Raw genomic sequence first — 17413 nt, 5'->3', positions numbered from 1 at the left:
TACTGTAGATATGGGTTGAAGTCTTCCTCTTTTTTAAAAACTATTTATTTACTTATTATTTTAAAATAAAAAATGTATTTATCTGCATAGATTCAATGGAAAGACTTTTAAGTCCAACATAATATCCTATAATATTTTAAGGGATACCTTCTAAATATAAAGTTTAAAAAACACAACCTCTAAACCCCAACAAGTAATATATATAAAAGATATATATTTTTTAAACTATGAAAAATTAAAATTGATGGAATTTAAAGGAAAAATAATGAGCAAAGATACAGTCATAATGGAAGACTTCAATTCATTTCTCAAGTGATAGAAGAAGATCAAAATGTACAAAATTGATTCCTTGGAACTCATGAGTCATTATAGAATGATGTGCAAATTAATGACAAAATATACATTCTTTCAGGTGCATTTAGAACATTTTCCAAAATTGATGATAGGGCAGAAATGCAAAAATTTAATAAAGTTGATGTAAGAGCATAACATCTGATTTATATTCTAGCTTTCTGACCTAGTAGGCCTATAACCTTGGGCAACGTACATGGCTTTCTAACCTTGAAAATGTATTTAATAATACCAACAACACTCATTGGGTTGTCATGGGTCAGCACATACAAAGCCCACACACCTGGCATGTATTACAAAAATAAATATTATGTATTTGGGGGCATCAGTATTTCCTAAAAGTTGTTGAGAAAAACCTTACCTTAGTTATAATACATCTGTCAGATGCTTAGAAGGCTGTTATTGGGAAGAGTCTGGACAATTGATATAAGTAACAATGAAGGGCACACCAAGTGGGTAATTAAAGAGAGGCATATTTTGACATAAGTAACAAAAAGACTATGAATTGCCCTAATCAGTGTGGGTGGCCTTGGTACATGGTGAGTTTACTGTCACTGTAGGCATTGAAGAAATCTTCATGGCACTACTACAGAGATCAGGGAACAGTGGCATTCAAATTGTGCTCTGCCAGACCTGGGGGCCTGCACCTCTGCAGAGGAGGTTGTGGTAAAGAGGAATATTATGGTTGCTTCCCCTGCTCCCAGCCAGAGCAACTCAACTTATTTTCTGTTAAATCTACAGGGTTTATAAGTAGAATTCTTTCTGAAGGAAATGTTCTGCTATTAAAATAAACATTTAAGCATTACCACTGCTTATGATATTACCACATCAAGAGATGTTTAAACTATATAAACTCTAAGTTGTCTCCCAGTTGAAGTTGCTGTAAAAATTGCCTAGATTTTTCCCAGAGGCAAAAATGCAACACAGTCACCATAGAATAAAAATACAGAGCTGAGATAACTCACAGATTATGCAATATTCCTAACTGGGTCTCCTCTTATTTAAATTCATACAGTACTTGTCAAGTAGAGGCAGTTTCTACCTTTTGCAATATTGAATTTCACCTTTATGGTAGATTGATATTACTACATTTAGTCTTCCATTTTAGCTCTTGGAGACTTTATTCAATCACTCAACAGTTTACTGATACACACTCTTGTTACCTAACAGTGGAAGTGAAGAACTCCAGGCTATTTTTCGAAGTGCTGCTCCATGTTAATGGAAGGATTTTAAAATGTCACAAGGGAAGGTATTATTAGAAAGAAAATGAAGGCACCAGATTAAGCAAACCTAGATATGTTTTTAAATAGAATATAATTTTAAAGTCTTTCCAGATTCTTAGAAAACAAATAAAATTAGTTAACAATTCACTGTCTTTAGCACATTAATTTTTCCATAGCTAAAGTATAATATGATTACAAAGATTTACGTATGTACATAAATTTTTACAGCTTTGGGAAATAATATTGCAATTATGAATATTACAGAATTTATGCTTGGATTTTTCCTTTAATGACTCATTAGTTTATAACTCTGGTTCTTTGATAATTAAAACAGTACCCCGTCAATCCATGATAAACATGTTCTTATGTGCAAATAATGTCTGCATTGTGTTATTTCACTTCAAGGCTTTGTTTCTGGGACAAGCTAGTGGTAACAAAAGCTGAAAGCTTTCTCTCCAAACTACTTGTCAAAATGATACTACATTCATTTTAGATTTATGGACTATATGCATAAAGATCACATACTTATTCAAGCTTAGAATATTTCAATAGCTTTAAAATTATTTTCTATTAGGTAACATTTTCTAACTAAATTTTTATTAAAATGATTTGTTTGACATGTTCATTTTACAAATGACACTCTTTCAGATACTGCAGGGCAGTTAGACCTGATCAAAGGAGATCACTCTGCATGGTAATTCTCACTTTGCCTTAACTTTGACAAGATTTTATGGCAATCTGGTTTCTGTGTCCAATGAGGACACAGATCATTAATGAGGGCAAAGATCAGGTAACTCAGAAAAACATTTATCAAAATTCTTAAACACTTTTTCCATTAACTCCTAGTCAGTTTTGTTTATTTGGCTAAAAAAATTGAATTTATTCAAACTAGTTTTCACTTGATAGCAACTATTAACCAAACCAAACCAAAACAAAACAAAAAAAAATCAAGATTATAGTCAACATCATGCCCTGAGCAAAAAGAGAGGATTCTCTCTCTCTATTATAAAAATTCTCATTTTTTGGAGATTGAATAAGATAATGAACTACATGACAAAGCATTGAAATGCTTTGGCTTTTAACATTCTAAGAATTGAAATATTATAATATTTTTAAACCCCTTCAATGGAATATACATAAGCATATTCTGAATAAAGGATAATGTAGAGAGTTAATAATACGTCTAGTAAGTGAACCTTAGGCTTTATTGATTTTTTGATTAGAGTGTAGAAGTACTGTGTTTTGAATATCATTATATAAGTTATGCTTAGGCAAGTTGCTTGGCCTGGTGTGATTTGAAGTCTTTTGAATCATCAGATCATGAACCAGAGGCCAATATGGCTGCTTTGTTATTCCTTGGAAATAAACAAATGAAACCTCCAAGTAGTTTGTACTCTGGCAAGAAAGAATGTGCTCTATGATTTGCAGAATAAATTCACAATGAAGGGAAGAGACAAATTGAGAGAAAGAGACATGTCAAGTTGAATCATCATTGGTCTTTCAGTTTATTTTACTGAATATACAAGTTTTATGGAGTGCTGATATAGTGATTTAAAATTATCTAAAAGTTTACTGTGTATTAAGCTCTGTGATAAAAGATTCCTTGTTTTGTTCTTTATATGTTCCTTTAACATAGAGGAATTTTAAGTCTGGAAAGTATATTTTCAAAGCAGTTCACTCCTCTGGACACCATGCGTGTCCTAAGGTCCTTCTTTAAAGCAGCTAAGATTTACCAGTCACTGATGTAGAAAGAAGAAGACTTTATAAAATACCCAGTGAAGGAATTATCTGGGAATCTAATTTCTTCTAGTTTTCCCTCATAAATCATTTCAAGGTTTATTAAAACTTCCACCAGAGGGTGACTTAAAAGGGGAGATAAAACAAAAACAAAATTATTTTTATTTCACAGCAACTTTTAGAAATAATATAGCCCTGGCCGGTTGGCTCAGCGGTAGAGCGTCGGCCTGGCGTGTGGGGGACCCGGGTTCGATTCCCGGCCAGGGCACATAGGAGAAGCGCCCATTTGCTTCTCCACCCCCCTCCCTCCTTCCTCTCTGTCTCTCTCTTCCCCTCCCGCAGCCAAGGCTCCATTGGAGCAAAGATGGCCCAGGCGCTGGGGATGGCTCCTTGGCCTCTGCCCCAGGCGCTAGAGTGGCTCTGGTCGCGGCAGAGCGACCCCCCCCGGAGGGGCAGAGCATTGCCCCCTGGTGGGCATGCCGGGTGGATCCCGGTCGGGTGCATGCGGGAGTCTGTCTGACTGTCTCTCCCCGTTTCCAGCTTCAGAAAAATACAAAAAAAAAAAGAAAAGAAAAGAAATAATATAAATTAAAATGATTGAAATAGTTGAAACTAAAAGTCAAAATAAAGGTTGAGATGTCAACAAAACTGGCTATTTTTATACTTTGATTATGCCTGTTTACAAATAAGACCAGTTTATGATTTTATATGCATAATTTTATTATTTCACCTTTGTGCTAATTACTTGACTGTTAAACTAAAGAAATATTAAGAGCCTCAAAAATGTTGTTTCTGTATAAGTGTGTGTCTATGCTAGAAATTTTCTAACCAGATTGATAAAAAATACTCTGAATACTGAAATGTTGCCTGGACATTAAAAAAATGATTACCATAAAACAAACAACTTGAGCTCTGGCCAAATAGCTCAGTTAGTTGAAACATTGTTCCAATATGCCAAGGTTACACTGTGATAAGGTGTCAAGGAACTGTAAAACTTAGCATTAGCAATGTCATTTTATTTTATTTTTATTTTTATTTTATTTTATTTTTTTTACAGAGACAGAGGGAGAGTCAGAGAAAGGGATAGACAGAGACAGACAGACAGGAACGGAGAGATGAGAAGCATCAATCATTAGTTTTTTGTTGCACATTGCGACACCTTAGTTGTTCATTGATTGCCTTCTCATATATGCTGTAAAGCCAGTAACCACGGCCACCATCACAGCCGCCTGACCCATGCAGATTCGCATTGGATTTAGACAGTCGGTAAAGAAACAATGGAGCCAAAAACTGATGGGCCATCATCTTTAATCCTAGCTTGCACCCAGCGGGCAAGTAAAAACACACACTGGGCTCCAAAAACCCACTCATTCAGTGCTCACAAAGCTACTGACTTATCCAAGTTTCCTAGAATCAAAGGTTTCTAGCTCACCAGACTTATTCACCTCTGTTCCCCATCTCCTTCCTTCTCTCTGCACAAACTCTGCACAAACTGGCTTCTCCTTCAGCCCTCCACCATCTTGGCTGCTTCTCCTGGCTCCTCCACATGGCCTCTTTCTGCTCTCCTCTCTGCTCTCTCCTCTCATGCTAATTTCAGGAACAGAGAGAGAGCAAACTCTTGGTCTGCCCCCATTTTATAGTATAGAAATCAAAACCTTTAATCCAATATACAAAATAGGGAAGTCTCTAATACAAAGTCACTTATCTGAGGCATGATGGGATTGCACCACCCCACATCAAAAAGGGTGGGAAAGGTTTAGTCCTAAAACCAAGCCCCAGGCTACAGGGATCCTGCCTGCCCACAGCCTGCCCCCAACACACATTAATATCACCTGGGCTATGAGTTTCCATGTGGGCAGCGCCATCTTTAACAAAGTGAGCATAATATATTTTATCTGCTCAACATGTGCCTTGACCATGGGGCTACAGCAGACCGAGTAACCCCTTGCTCAAGCCAGCAACCTTGGGTCCAAGCTTTTGCTCTAACCTGATGAGCCTGTGCTAAAGCTGGCAACCTCGGGGTCTCGAACCTGGGTCCTCTGCATCCTAGTCCAATTCTCTATCCACTGCACCACCACCTGTTCAGGCAGCAATGCCATTTTAAAAAGGAAAAGTCAGGCTTCTTACCCCCCTCCTTTTTGTGGAGAAAGGAAAGAGAAGAATGCAGGAGCTTCCTGGCTTGCAAGGGCAACTGGGTCAGATAAGTCATAATTTAACTACAGAGCAAGGAAAATGGAACTTATCTCAGAATTCCTTCATTTCTCTTTTCTTAAAAGCCTTTAGAGTGTAGCAATGTTCCCTTTTGATAGATCTTATAGATAAACGTTGTAACAAGACAGTTAAATTCAATGAGCTTGTTAATGAGATTAATGACTTTTGTGCCATGCTCCCTCTCCTCTGAAGCCCAGTGTGTAACTGGGTCTATAAAAAGGGCCTCTGAACTGTAGAGGGGCTGCAGGATTTGGGTTTGTCTTACCCCCCTGTAGTTGCCAGCCAATAAACTCCTCAAAAATTCATCTGGACTTGGTATCTTTGGGGAATTTGCTGGTTACATTACAACAGGTACAATTCCTCGTCAGGGCACATGCAGGAGTCAACCAATGAATGCATGGGTACGTGGAAAAGCAGATTTATGTTTCTTTCTCTCTCCTCCCTCTAAAATCAATCAATAAATAAAAAAATAAAAGAACTGATAGGTTGCAAAAGGAGGCACACACAGGCCTGGTGAATCTGAAAAGAACTGTACTTGTGCATCTGCAGACAGACGGGCTGAGACAGTGGTGTCAGCAGCCAGAGGGTGAGAAGCCTCATCCTATACAAGACTGAGTTTGGGTTTGTTGGTCAAATAAGTTTTTAAATATGATATACAGTGTGTTTGTAAAGTCATGGTGCACTTCTGACCAACCACAGGAAAACAATAAAAGATGATAGAAATGTGAAATCTGCACGAAATAAAAGGAAAACCCTCCCAGTTTCTGTAGGATGATGTGGCAGCATGTGCGCATGTGCAGATGATGATGTAACACCATGTATACAGCGGAGCAGCCACGGCCATGCCAGTCAAGATGTGGATGGTACAGAGGAAAGTTCAGTGTGTTCTGTGGCTCGCTAAATTCGAATCCGTGACAAAGTGTAAAGTGAATATTGGAGCATTTATAATGAAGCACCACCACATAGGAATAACATTACTTGGTGAGATAAGTAGGTGAAGGAAACCGGCAGTTCGGTGGAGAAACCTCATTCTGGTAGGCCATCAGTCAGTGATGAGTCTGTAGAGGCTATTATACGGGATAGCTACCAAAGGAGCCCTAAAAAATCTGTGCATGAAGCCACATCAAACTGCACTGAATAGGTATGAAACTGAGAGAGTTTTCCTTTTATTTGGTGAAGATTTCACATTTCTATCATCTTTTGTTGCTTTGCTGTGACCGGTCAGAAGTGCACCGTGACTTTACGGACACACTGTATGTTTGCTCACTTATAGTTTGCATTGGGTGTGGGGGACAGGCTATAAGTGGAAAGGGTGGTTTATAGCCTAAGGCTTAGTTTTAAGACTGGGCTTTTCCCCACACCCTTGACTAATTGCATGATGTGGGGTGGTGCACTCTCATGAGGAATCCCATTATGCCTCAGATAAGTGACTTTGTATCAGAGACTTCCTTGTTTGTATATTGGATTAAAGGTTTTGGTTTCTACACTATAAAGGGGGGCAAACCAGGAGCTTGCTCTCTAGGTTCCTGAGATTACCATTGTAAGGTACTTTTCCGTGCTGAGGAAGAGGAAGGGGCTGGAGTCACGAAGTGTGGAATAATAAAAGGCTTTATTGCAACGGTTCTCAACCTGTGGGTCGCGACCCCAGCAGGGGTCGCCTAAAGCCATTGGAAAATACATATTTATTATACAATACATTTTAAAATAAAATATGTATTTCCGATGGCTTTAGGCGACCCCTGTGTTTTGGTCATTCGACCCCCACTGAGGTCGCGACCCACAGGTTGAGAACCGCTGCTTTATTGAGTACAGAGAGCATCCCGCCCAACAAGGTTCCCTAGTCCTGGGGACAGAGGCTAGGGAAGTCACGTGGATGAAACCACGTGTGGAATATTTAAAGGGTCTCTAGGGTGGTCAAGCTAATATGATGTGGTGAAATCTCATTGGCTGGCAGATGTTCGCTTTTTTTTCCAAAGGGCTCTTGGGAAGTTTCTTTTGGTGCGCCCAAGTGTGGGTGGGCGGTTCTAGCCAAAGTTCCCAGGTCTGAGTTCCTCATGTGATCGTCCCCCATTGCTGACCACCCCACATTCCGATCTTTTGGTGTTAATTAGGGGCACTGCTTATTTGTCTGGCTATTTCCTGTTGATTAGGGGCATCGTGGCAAGAGGAGATTGGAAGGTGGTGGCTTTGAGGGGTGTCAGGAGGAACATCTGTTTGGCAGTGGCTGGAAAGCTTTGCAGATGCAGTCCTGTAAGGATTTTTTTAAAAAAGAGGAGTAATAGGGATATCTGCATGGTCCAGGCTTTTGGTGAGCTGAAGATGGGTAGAGTCCAGGGGTCTAGCATGGAGGCAAGTTTGAGGCAAAACTGTATGCCAGGAGTGGTGTGCAAAGAGGAAAAGAAGAGGTTCCATCCATTCTCATAACCTAGACTTGTGAGGGAACTAGAGGTCCAGAGTGTGATGGCAAAACAGAGAAGGCAGCTCCTGTGTCCACAAGAAATGAGATAGACTTACCCGTTTTTGCAGCATTACCCTGGGTTTGGTGAGGATGATGGGGGGTCTCTGAGTCCAGGCCGTGTCAGCCATCCATGAGGTCTGCCTGGCTAGCATGGCCTTCCCATTTGGGTGGCTTGTCCTCCCTGTAGAGACATTGAGGAAAAGCCTGTTGCCCAAAGGGGCGATTGCTCCCCCAGTGACCGGGATGCTTGCATTCAGGGCAGGGCTCAGTGGGTAGCCACGGGCAGGGACGTTGTCAGGACCAGTGACTCTCCTTGCCATACTTAAAGCAAGCTGCTGGTAGGATTCCCCTTTGCAGCCCAGACTTGGGTGGGCACCTCCTGTGCCTTGACACTGTTGCTCTGCCAGCCTCAGGGCTGCCACAAGAGTCTGGGTTTGGAGTGTTACCATCTGCTGCATGCGGGCCTGGCAAACAGCCTTGGCCTTTTTCTACTAGTTAGGATTATTAAAAACTTTAAATGCCATGTTCACAGGTCCTGGATAGGGGTTTGGGGGTTGGAAATAAAGGAGGGGGGCTCCTGGGGAGCCTGGCACCCAGATCTGGCCAGAAACGCTGGAGCCAGAGGCAGGACAGGGCCAATGGCTGGCGGAGGATGACTTGATAGAAGAGGAGCTTAAGAACACAATGGAGAAGGGAGGGGCCTCTGGTCAGCTGGGGAGGAGAAAGAGAGACTGGTATTTTCAGGTGAATGAGAAAAGGAACATATGAAGAGAGGGGAGGGGGCTCTTGGAGGGAAGAGACCCTAGTGAAAGAGTTCCACAGAGGAACCAGAGAAGGGTCCCAAGAGAGGGGTGCCCCCGGTGGTCAGGCAGGAGGGGGAGAGAGTTGGGGGTCGGGCAAAGGAGGAAAGATCAGGAGTGGAGGGTTTTAGGTGAGGTTTCTCTGGCCAGAAAGGGCCTGCGTGATAAAAAAGGCAGCACAGAAATTAGGACAGGAGCGAGAATAACTAGAAGCCCTGAATGTAAAAGATCTCCAACCAGTTCCCAGCTTTTTGGGTGATAGTTAAATTGGTGAGGGTGTTAAAACCAAAAGTCCCTTCAGGAGGTCTCCTGGTTCGATTATGTGAGTTCTGTGGCCTGGCCACAGCAAAGAAGAAGAACAGTTTCTTCTTCTTTAGGGAGGGAGAGATCTTGGATAAGGCAATTCCAGGAGTATTTTTGGATTAGGTTTAGATTCCTGTGCCCCCATGGCCTCCCTCAGTCCTCAGAGTAATCAGAGATGAGAATTGGTGTCCCACAACTCAATCTCTGGCCACCAGACGGTTAAGTAAAGTGGATGTGCTCGGGATGTCTCCACGGGCACACACGCACTCGGAACGGAAAAAGACTTCCCTGACACAGCTGCAGTTTTGGACAGAGAGCCTCAGTGGAAAGAACTGAGGGGAGTTTGGAGGCAGGGGACTTACCACACTGTGCGCTGAAGTGGGTGGAAGGTTGGAGGTCCTCGTTTTTTCTCAGAGGGAAAGGGAAGAGGAGTGGTCCTTGCAGACTTCAACTCCTCCCAGGTTTTTGGCATTAAATGTAAGGTATTTTTCCCCGCCAAGCAAGAAGGAATTGGCTGGAGCCATGAAGTGTGGAATAATAAAAGGCTTTATTGAGTACAGAGTGCATCCCGCCCAGCGAGGTTCCCTAGTCCTGGGGACAGAAGCTATGGAAATTGCGCGGATGAAACCACATGTTAGATATTTAAAGGGTCTCTAGGGTGGTTGAGCTAATATGACATGATGAAATCTCACTGGCTGGCAGATGTTCACTTTTTTTTTCCAAAGGGATCCTGGGAAGTTTCTTTTGGCACACCCAAGTGTGGGTGGGCGGTTCTAGCCAAAGTTCCCGGGTCTGAGTTTCTCACATGATTGTCCCCCATTGCTGACCACCCCACAACCATTAGAGAGGAGAGCAGAGTAAGGCTACACAGAGGAGAGGTAGCCAAGATGGCGGAGTGCTGAAGGTGAAGCCAGTTTGTATAGACAGAAGGAGATGGGAAACAGAGGTGAATAAAGCTGGTGAGGTAGATACCTTTGATTCTAGGAAACTCAGATAAGTCAGTAGCTTTGTGAGCACTGAATGAGTGGGTTTTGGAGCCCAGTGTGTGTTTTTACTTGCCCGCAGGGTGCAAGCTAGGATTAAAGGTGATGGCTCACCAGTTTTTGGCTCTGCTGTTTCATCACTGTCTGTTCGAATCTAATGTGAATCTGCATGGGCCAGGTGGCTGTGATGGTGGCCGTGGCTACTGGCTTTACAGGGTTCGTTTCTGCTTCAGGGGAAAGACTTCTGTTATGTGTGGCAGTTTAAACAATGGAGGAGAAAGGGTGGTGGTGACTAAAGAATATTAAGATAAATGATGGGAGATGAAAAACTGTCAGGATACCCCAGGGTTGGGTGGAGGTATGTAGTATGCATCAATCAAGATTGCTCAGGTGGAGTCATGGGATTTGCCTGGCCCCTGGTCATTTAAAATTCAACCTGGCTAGTTGAGGCTATTGGTAAAGGGTCCTGGACCTGAACCTAACAATAACTTGACCGCCTAAGGTTCTTTCCATCTCAAGCCCTAGTAAAAAACTGGGCCAACTGAATCACCTCCTTATTACCCACATCTTGGGAAATATTATAGAGCATTCCTTCCTATTGCAACATAAACACCATTACCCTTAACACTAAAAGCAAAAAAAAAAAAAAAAATAGCGATCACTTTACACTTATTTCTGATACCATTATTGTTATGGGAATCTGAGTGGTTGTTAACAGTGTTTTTCAGCACAGCTCATTTCTTTTTGTTCCCATCAAATATGACTTTATTAACCCCAATATAGTATTGTTCCGAGAAAATAAAACCTTTAGGTACCTTTTACAATGTTTTTTGCAAGTTGTTTAAAAATTGCACTGTAGGCCCTGGCCGGTTGACTTAGTGGTAGAGCATCGGCCTGGCATGCAAGGGGTCCCGGGTTCGATTTCTGGCCAGGGCACACAGGAGAGGCGCCCATCTGCTTCTCCACCCCTCCCCCTCTCTTTCCTCTCTGTCTCTCTCTTCCCCTCCCACAGCTGAGGCTCCATTGGAGCAAAGATGGCCCGGGCGCTGGGGATGGCTCTTTGGCCTCTGCCCCAGGCACTAGAGTGGCTCTGGTCGCAACAGAGCGACGCCCCGGAGGAGCAGAGCGTCGCCCCCTGGTGGGCGTGCCAGGTGGATCCCAGTCGGGCACATGCAGGAGTCTGTCTGTCTCTCCCCCCATTTCCAGCTTCGGAAAAAAAAAAAAAAAAAAAATTGCACTGTATTATATACAATGACTTGTCTAGTGTCAAAAAAATAATATTTTTTTCAAATCTATAAAAGAGTCTGACCAGGTAGTGATGCAGTGGATAAAAGTACCATCCTGGAATGCTGAGGACCCAGGCTTGAAACCCCGAGGTTGCTGCTTGAGTGTGGGCTCATCCAGCTTGAGCACAGGCTCACCAGCTTGAGTGCTGGGCCGCCAGCTTAAGCATGGGATCATAGACATGACCCCAAGGTCACTGGCTTGAACAAAGGATCACTGGCTTTGCTGGAGCCACAAGGTCAAGGCACATATGAGAAAGCAATCAATGTGTTATAACAATGAGTTGATGCTTCTCATCTCTCTCCCTTCCTGTCTGTCTGTCCCTTTCTCTTTCTTGCAAAAAACAAAACACACAAAACTATACAACTCAGCCCTGGCCAGGTAGCTCAGTTGGTTAGCACATTGTCCCCATATGCCATCAATCCCTAGTCAAGACACATATGAGAATCAATCAATGAATGCATAAAGTGGAGCAACAAATTGATGGTTCTTTCTCTTGTCTTACCTTTCCTCTTTCTCTCTCCCTAAAATCAATCAATAAAAAACATTAATTGTACAACTCAGTATTTTTTGTATATTTACAGTTGTAAATTATCCTCACTATATTATCTTAATATATTTTTATTATCTCAAACAGAAACCCTATACTCATTAGCAGTAATTCCTTATTTGTCCCTCCTTGTAGACCCTGGAAACCACTAATATAGTCCCTGTGTAGGATTCTGGATTTTCCTTATAATGGAATCTTTTATGACAGAGACAGAGAGTCAAAGAGAGGGATGGATAGGGGCAGACAGACAGAAAGAGAGGGAGATAAAAAGCATCAACTCTTCATTGTGACACCTTGTTGTTCATTGATTGGTTTCTCATATGTGCCTTGGCCAGAGGCCTACAGCAGACTAAGTGACCCTTTGCTTGAGCCAGTGACCTGGGGCTTAAGTTGGTGAGCCTTGCTCAAACCAGATGAGCCCATGTTCAAGCTGGCGACCTTGGGGTCTCGAACCTGGGTCCTCCACATCCCAGTCTGATGCTCTACCCACTGTGCCACAGTCTGGTCAGGCTATAATGGAATTTTAAACATGTGTTTTTTTTTGTGATTGGCTTCTTCTACTTAGCATAAAGTTTTCTAGCTCAATGTATGTCAAAATATGTGCCAATACTTCATTGACTTGCATTGCCAAATCACAGCACATTTTGTTTATCATTTATCAGTTGATGGGCATATGGATTGCTTCTACTTTTTTGACTATTATAAATAATTCTGTTATGATTATTTATATACAACTTATTATGAAGACATATGTTTTCATTTCTCTGGGAGTGGATTTTCTGGTTCATAAGGTAATTCAATGCTTAGAAGTACCTGACTGGCACACTGGCAACTTTTATCATTGTCTGTTTTTATTTTAGCCACCCTAGTGTATAGGAAGTAGTGTCTCATTATGGTTCTGATTTACATTTCCCAGATGATTAATAATGTTGAGCATCATTTTATGTGCTTATTAACAATCTGTATATGTTTTTTTGAGGAAAGTCTATTTAGATCCATTGGCCATTTTATAATGAGTTATTTTTAGTATGAATTGTAAAACATCTTTATATAAATCATCCATGTATGTATCTCTTATCTAATACATAATTGGAAAATATTTTATCCTATTCAGTGAATTATCTTTTTATTTTCTTAAAGGTATTTTATGAATTATAAAATTTTTGAACTTTTATAAAGTTCAGTGTATCCATATGTTTTATATACCAGTAATTGAGCTTTTGGTATCATATTTAAGAAAATACCACTTATCAACAAAACGAACCTATTTACTACCATATATTTTTCTAAGAGTTTTAGAGTTTAACCATTCCAATTACATCTGTGTTCTGTTTTGAGTTAATTTCTATGTAATGTGAGAGAAGAGTTTGATTTTATTCTTTTGTGTGTGATATCCAATGTCACAATGCTATTTGTTCAAAAAAGTCTTTTGTCCCCATTGAATTTTCTTGGCACCCTTGTCAAAAATCAGTTGACCATACATTTATAGTTGATTTCTGAAATCTCATTTCTATTCCATTGATCTGTTTATCCTTATGTCAGTACTTAATCTTCTCTATTACTGTAAATTTGTATTAAATTTTGACCTTGGGAAGTATAACTCATACAACTTCATTAAAAAATAGCAAAATAACCCAGTATTATCTACCAATCCATAAATGAGATGTCTTTTTATTTGTCTTTAATTGCTGGTAATAAATTTTTGTAATTTTTGATATGTCTTGTACTTATTTTGTTAAATTTATTCCTATATATTTTATTATTTATGCCATTGTAAACAGAATTGTCTTAAATTAATTTTGGGGTGATACTATGTTAATGCATGGAAATGAAAATATTTTTCATTGAATTTGACCCTACAGACCTGTTGAACTCATTTAATAGTTCTAATATTTTGGTAGTTGGTTCCTTAAGATTTTCTAAATACATGATCACATTATCTGCAAGTAAAGACAGTTTTACTGCCTGACCAGGCAGTGATGCAGTGGATAGAGTGTCAGACTGGGATGCGAAGGACCCAGGTTTGAAACCCCAAGGTTGCCAGTTTGAGCGCGGGCTCATCTGGTTTAAGCATGGCTCACCAGCTTGAGTCCAAGGTCACTGGCTTGAGCAAGGGGTCACTCGCTGTGTTGTAGCCCCCTGGTCAAGGCAGAGATGAGAAAGCAATCAATGAACTAAGATGCCACAATGAAGAACTGATGCTTCTCATCTCTCTCCCTTTCTGTCTGTCTGTCACACACACACACAAAAATGATAGTTTTACTTATATTTTTCTAATGTGGATGTCTTTGTATATATTCTTGTCTAATCTCCCTGGCTAGAAGTTCAGTAGAATGTTTAATAGACATGGAGAGAACAGATGTCTTTGTCTTGTTTCTTATCTTGGAGGCAGAATGGAAAAGATTTTAAAGAAATTCTCTGCTGCTAAATTTCACTCTAGGGACTGTGTCTCTGAGATGGCTCTGACTACTTAACTCAAAAATGAAATTAAGTATTTTCAGATATTTTTCAATTCCTCCACTTCCAGCATTTCACAAACCATGTGCACTAACAAATGAGGTACTTGACATAACTTAGTCTTGAAAGGACCTGCCAGCCACGCCTTCTCCCTTCAAACAGTAATGGCTGTTTATTACACTTCAGTCAAGGCTGGCATATACATTTTCTCTAGTGTTAAGGAATTTAAAGTTTTTTTTTAAAAAAATACCTTAAAATTAGAAAAATAGTAAGAATAATGACAGTTGAAATTTCTAATAATTTCAGCTATAGCAATTATAAATGATAAGACTATGAGAAGTTTGGGATCAGTTACAAAGAATATTTATTTTAAAAACTCACATTAATGTGCCCTAGCTTCCACCTACTTGTGTTTCAGGACAATGGTTCCATTTAAGAATTCTTCCAGCCTGACCTGTGGTGGCGCAGTGGGATAAAGCGTCGACCTGGAACACTGATGTTGCTGGTTCAAAACCTTGGGCTTGCCTGGTCAAGGCACATATGGGAGTTGATGCTTCCTGCTCCTCCCCCTTCTCTCTCTCTCTCTCCCCTCTCTCTAAATATCAATAAATAAAATATTTTTTTAAAAAATTAAAAAAAAAAAAAAAGAATTCTTCCAGACTCTTTCATGGTTCTATGATAATGTCCAATTGCAGAAAAGCTGAAGTTGACTCCTGGAGAGTTAGCATAAATATACATAAAAAATGTTTTAAAAGCTGTAAATGGTATTTCATATTCTCTCAATGAGTAAGATAAAAAGAAGCAAGCAAATTTCTTTATCTACAAGATATAAATTTCTTATGGACATGTATGGCTCTTACCTAAAGTTTTCCATTACACTTAGAAAAAAATTTCTAACCATGTTTTAAACGAATTGTCTTACATAAAATTGTTCTTGGCAAACTTATCTTGTGCCATTTTTCTCCGACCTCAGTCTGCAGTGGTTATCCTACCAACCAACTAGCTTGCTGTTCCTGAAATAAGCTCCTGACTTAGGTGATATGGTTTCATTTACTTTAGTTTGGCTCTTATTCAAATATTATTTCACCAGGGAGGTCTTCTCTGACCATATAAAGATAACACTAACCAACATTTTACCCTGCCAAGTATGTTGATATAAAGTGATAAATACTAACATGATTATGTCTCATTCCTGTAAGCTTTCTTCTTCAACTAGTGATTGGCACATAGTAGGTACTTAATAAATAATTGTAGAATAAATATATTAATGAGTCAGTGTAGTCACCATTCCTCTATTTCACAATCTAAATTTATTAATGATTTTCTTATTAATTTTAATGGGGTGACATTGATCAATCAGGGTACATAGGTTCAGAGAAAACATCTCCAGGTAATTTTGACATTTGATTACGTTGCACACCCATCACCCAAAGTCATATAGTCTTCCATCACTTTCTATCTGGTTTGCCCCTCTGCTCCCCCCACCCATGATTTTCTTATAATTAGACTTACATTAAACATTTTGGGGTAATTACTATATCAGTGACATTGTGTATATTTTCTATTACTTTACATCAGAAGAAGTATTATATCAGTTTGTTCTAGTAATTATTAAGATGATGACTGCTAAAAGTTTCATGTAAGAAGTTCTGTTTTGTCTGTTATTAACAAATAGTTGATGAAGTAATATAATACATTGAGATGGTGTAAATATTTTGTCACTCAATAGTCATCCACCTAAAATGTTCAGTCTCTTTTAATGGCCCTTGTCTTAATCAATTATATTTATTGTTGCAAAACAATAATTTTTAATTCTACATATAATCCTTCCAAGTCCTTTCTCTCTATATCTTGCTTTCTTCTTTTCTCCTTCTTATTTTCTTTAATGTTTTGGGTATTGCTTTGGATTTATGGATTCTTTTATATTCTCTGTCCATTATAAGAATTTTTAAAAAGTTTTAATGTCTAAATTTAGCCAGTGAGAGTTTTTCCTTTTGACATGTTTAATTAAAGGATTTTTTTCAACTTTATTTTAATTTTTGAGTTTTTTAAAATTTATTGATTGATTTTAGAAAGAGAGGGAGAGAGAGAAAGAGAGACAGACAGATAAAAAATTGATCTGTTGCTTTATATTCCCTGACTGAGGATTGAACCCACAACCTTTGGATAGCAGGACAATGTGCTAACCAACCAAGCCATGCAGCCAGGGTTCAACTTTCTAATACATTAAGGTGTCACCAGGCTCAACTTGTACTGACTTTGGCTTTCTCCTAGAGTTAGCCATTTGTCCAAGGGCTCTGGTTTCTTTAAGTAGGAAATGGTATTTGGAAACCAAGATCTAAAAACTTATTGTGCCTATTGTTCTTAAGTATTATTTACATAGGCAATTTAACTAAACAATGCTAGGGAATATGCAAAATTATATGATTGTATGTAAACTTCCAAATCAAATCAGACACTCTACAGAGCTTTCTTTTCATCTGCTCAATCTCTTTCACATTCTTTTCTTTATTCACAGTAAAAATACTTCTCTGAATGGTTAATGTATTTACTTGCTTGATTCTAAAATTTATACAAAAATATGTAATTATTAGATAATTTTAATACCACTATGACTAATAAGCCAAAAATGGAAAACTCACACTTTTATTTCAGTTATTATTTCTACTGAGTATGTCCTACTAAATTTATACAATTATAGCACTATGCTCAAAAATTATGTTAATTTTTTCTGTAGAATTTTATATAAAGCAATGTGTCTTCATTTTTGTTTGTATTTATATGTAGGGTTCGCATTTTCATTCTCTTCCACTTTATTTTATTTTATATAAAAATCCTGTTTCACAAGCCAACATTATATAAGATAGAGAGGTTTACATTTTATTCAGAGAAAACTTACTCCCATCTCCTTCTCCCTTCAACATTACCAACTCTGCACATCCTAGTGTTAAAAATTTAGATGAAAACAATTTAGATGATAATAACAAACATTATTTAACTGTTCATAAATAAAGTCTTTATTTGGAGAACTGCAAGGGGAGAAAGTAGGAAGCTTT

Source organism: Saccopteryx leptura, chromosome 5, assembly GCF_036850995.1.
Source record: "Saccopteryx leptura isolate mSacLep1 chromosome 5, mSacLep1_pri_phased_curated, whole genome shotgun sequence".
NCBI classification, from domain to species: Eukaryota; Metazoa; Chordata; class Mammalia; order Chiroptera; family Emballonuridae; genus Saccopteryx; species Saccopteryx leptura.
The sequence above is the reverse complement of the archived record's forward strand: the minus strand, read 5'-3'. Positions refer to the sequence as shown.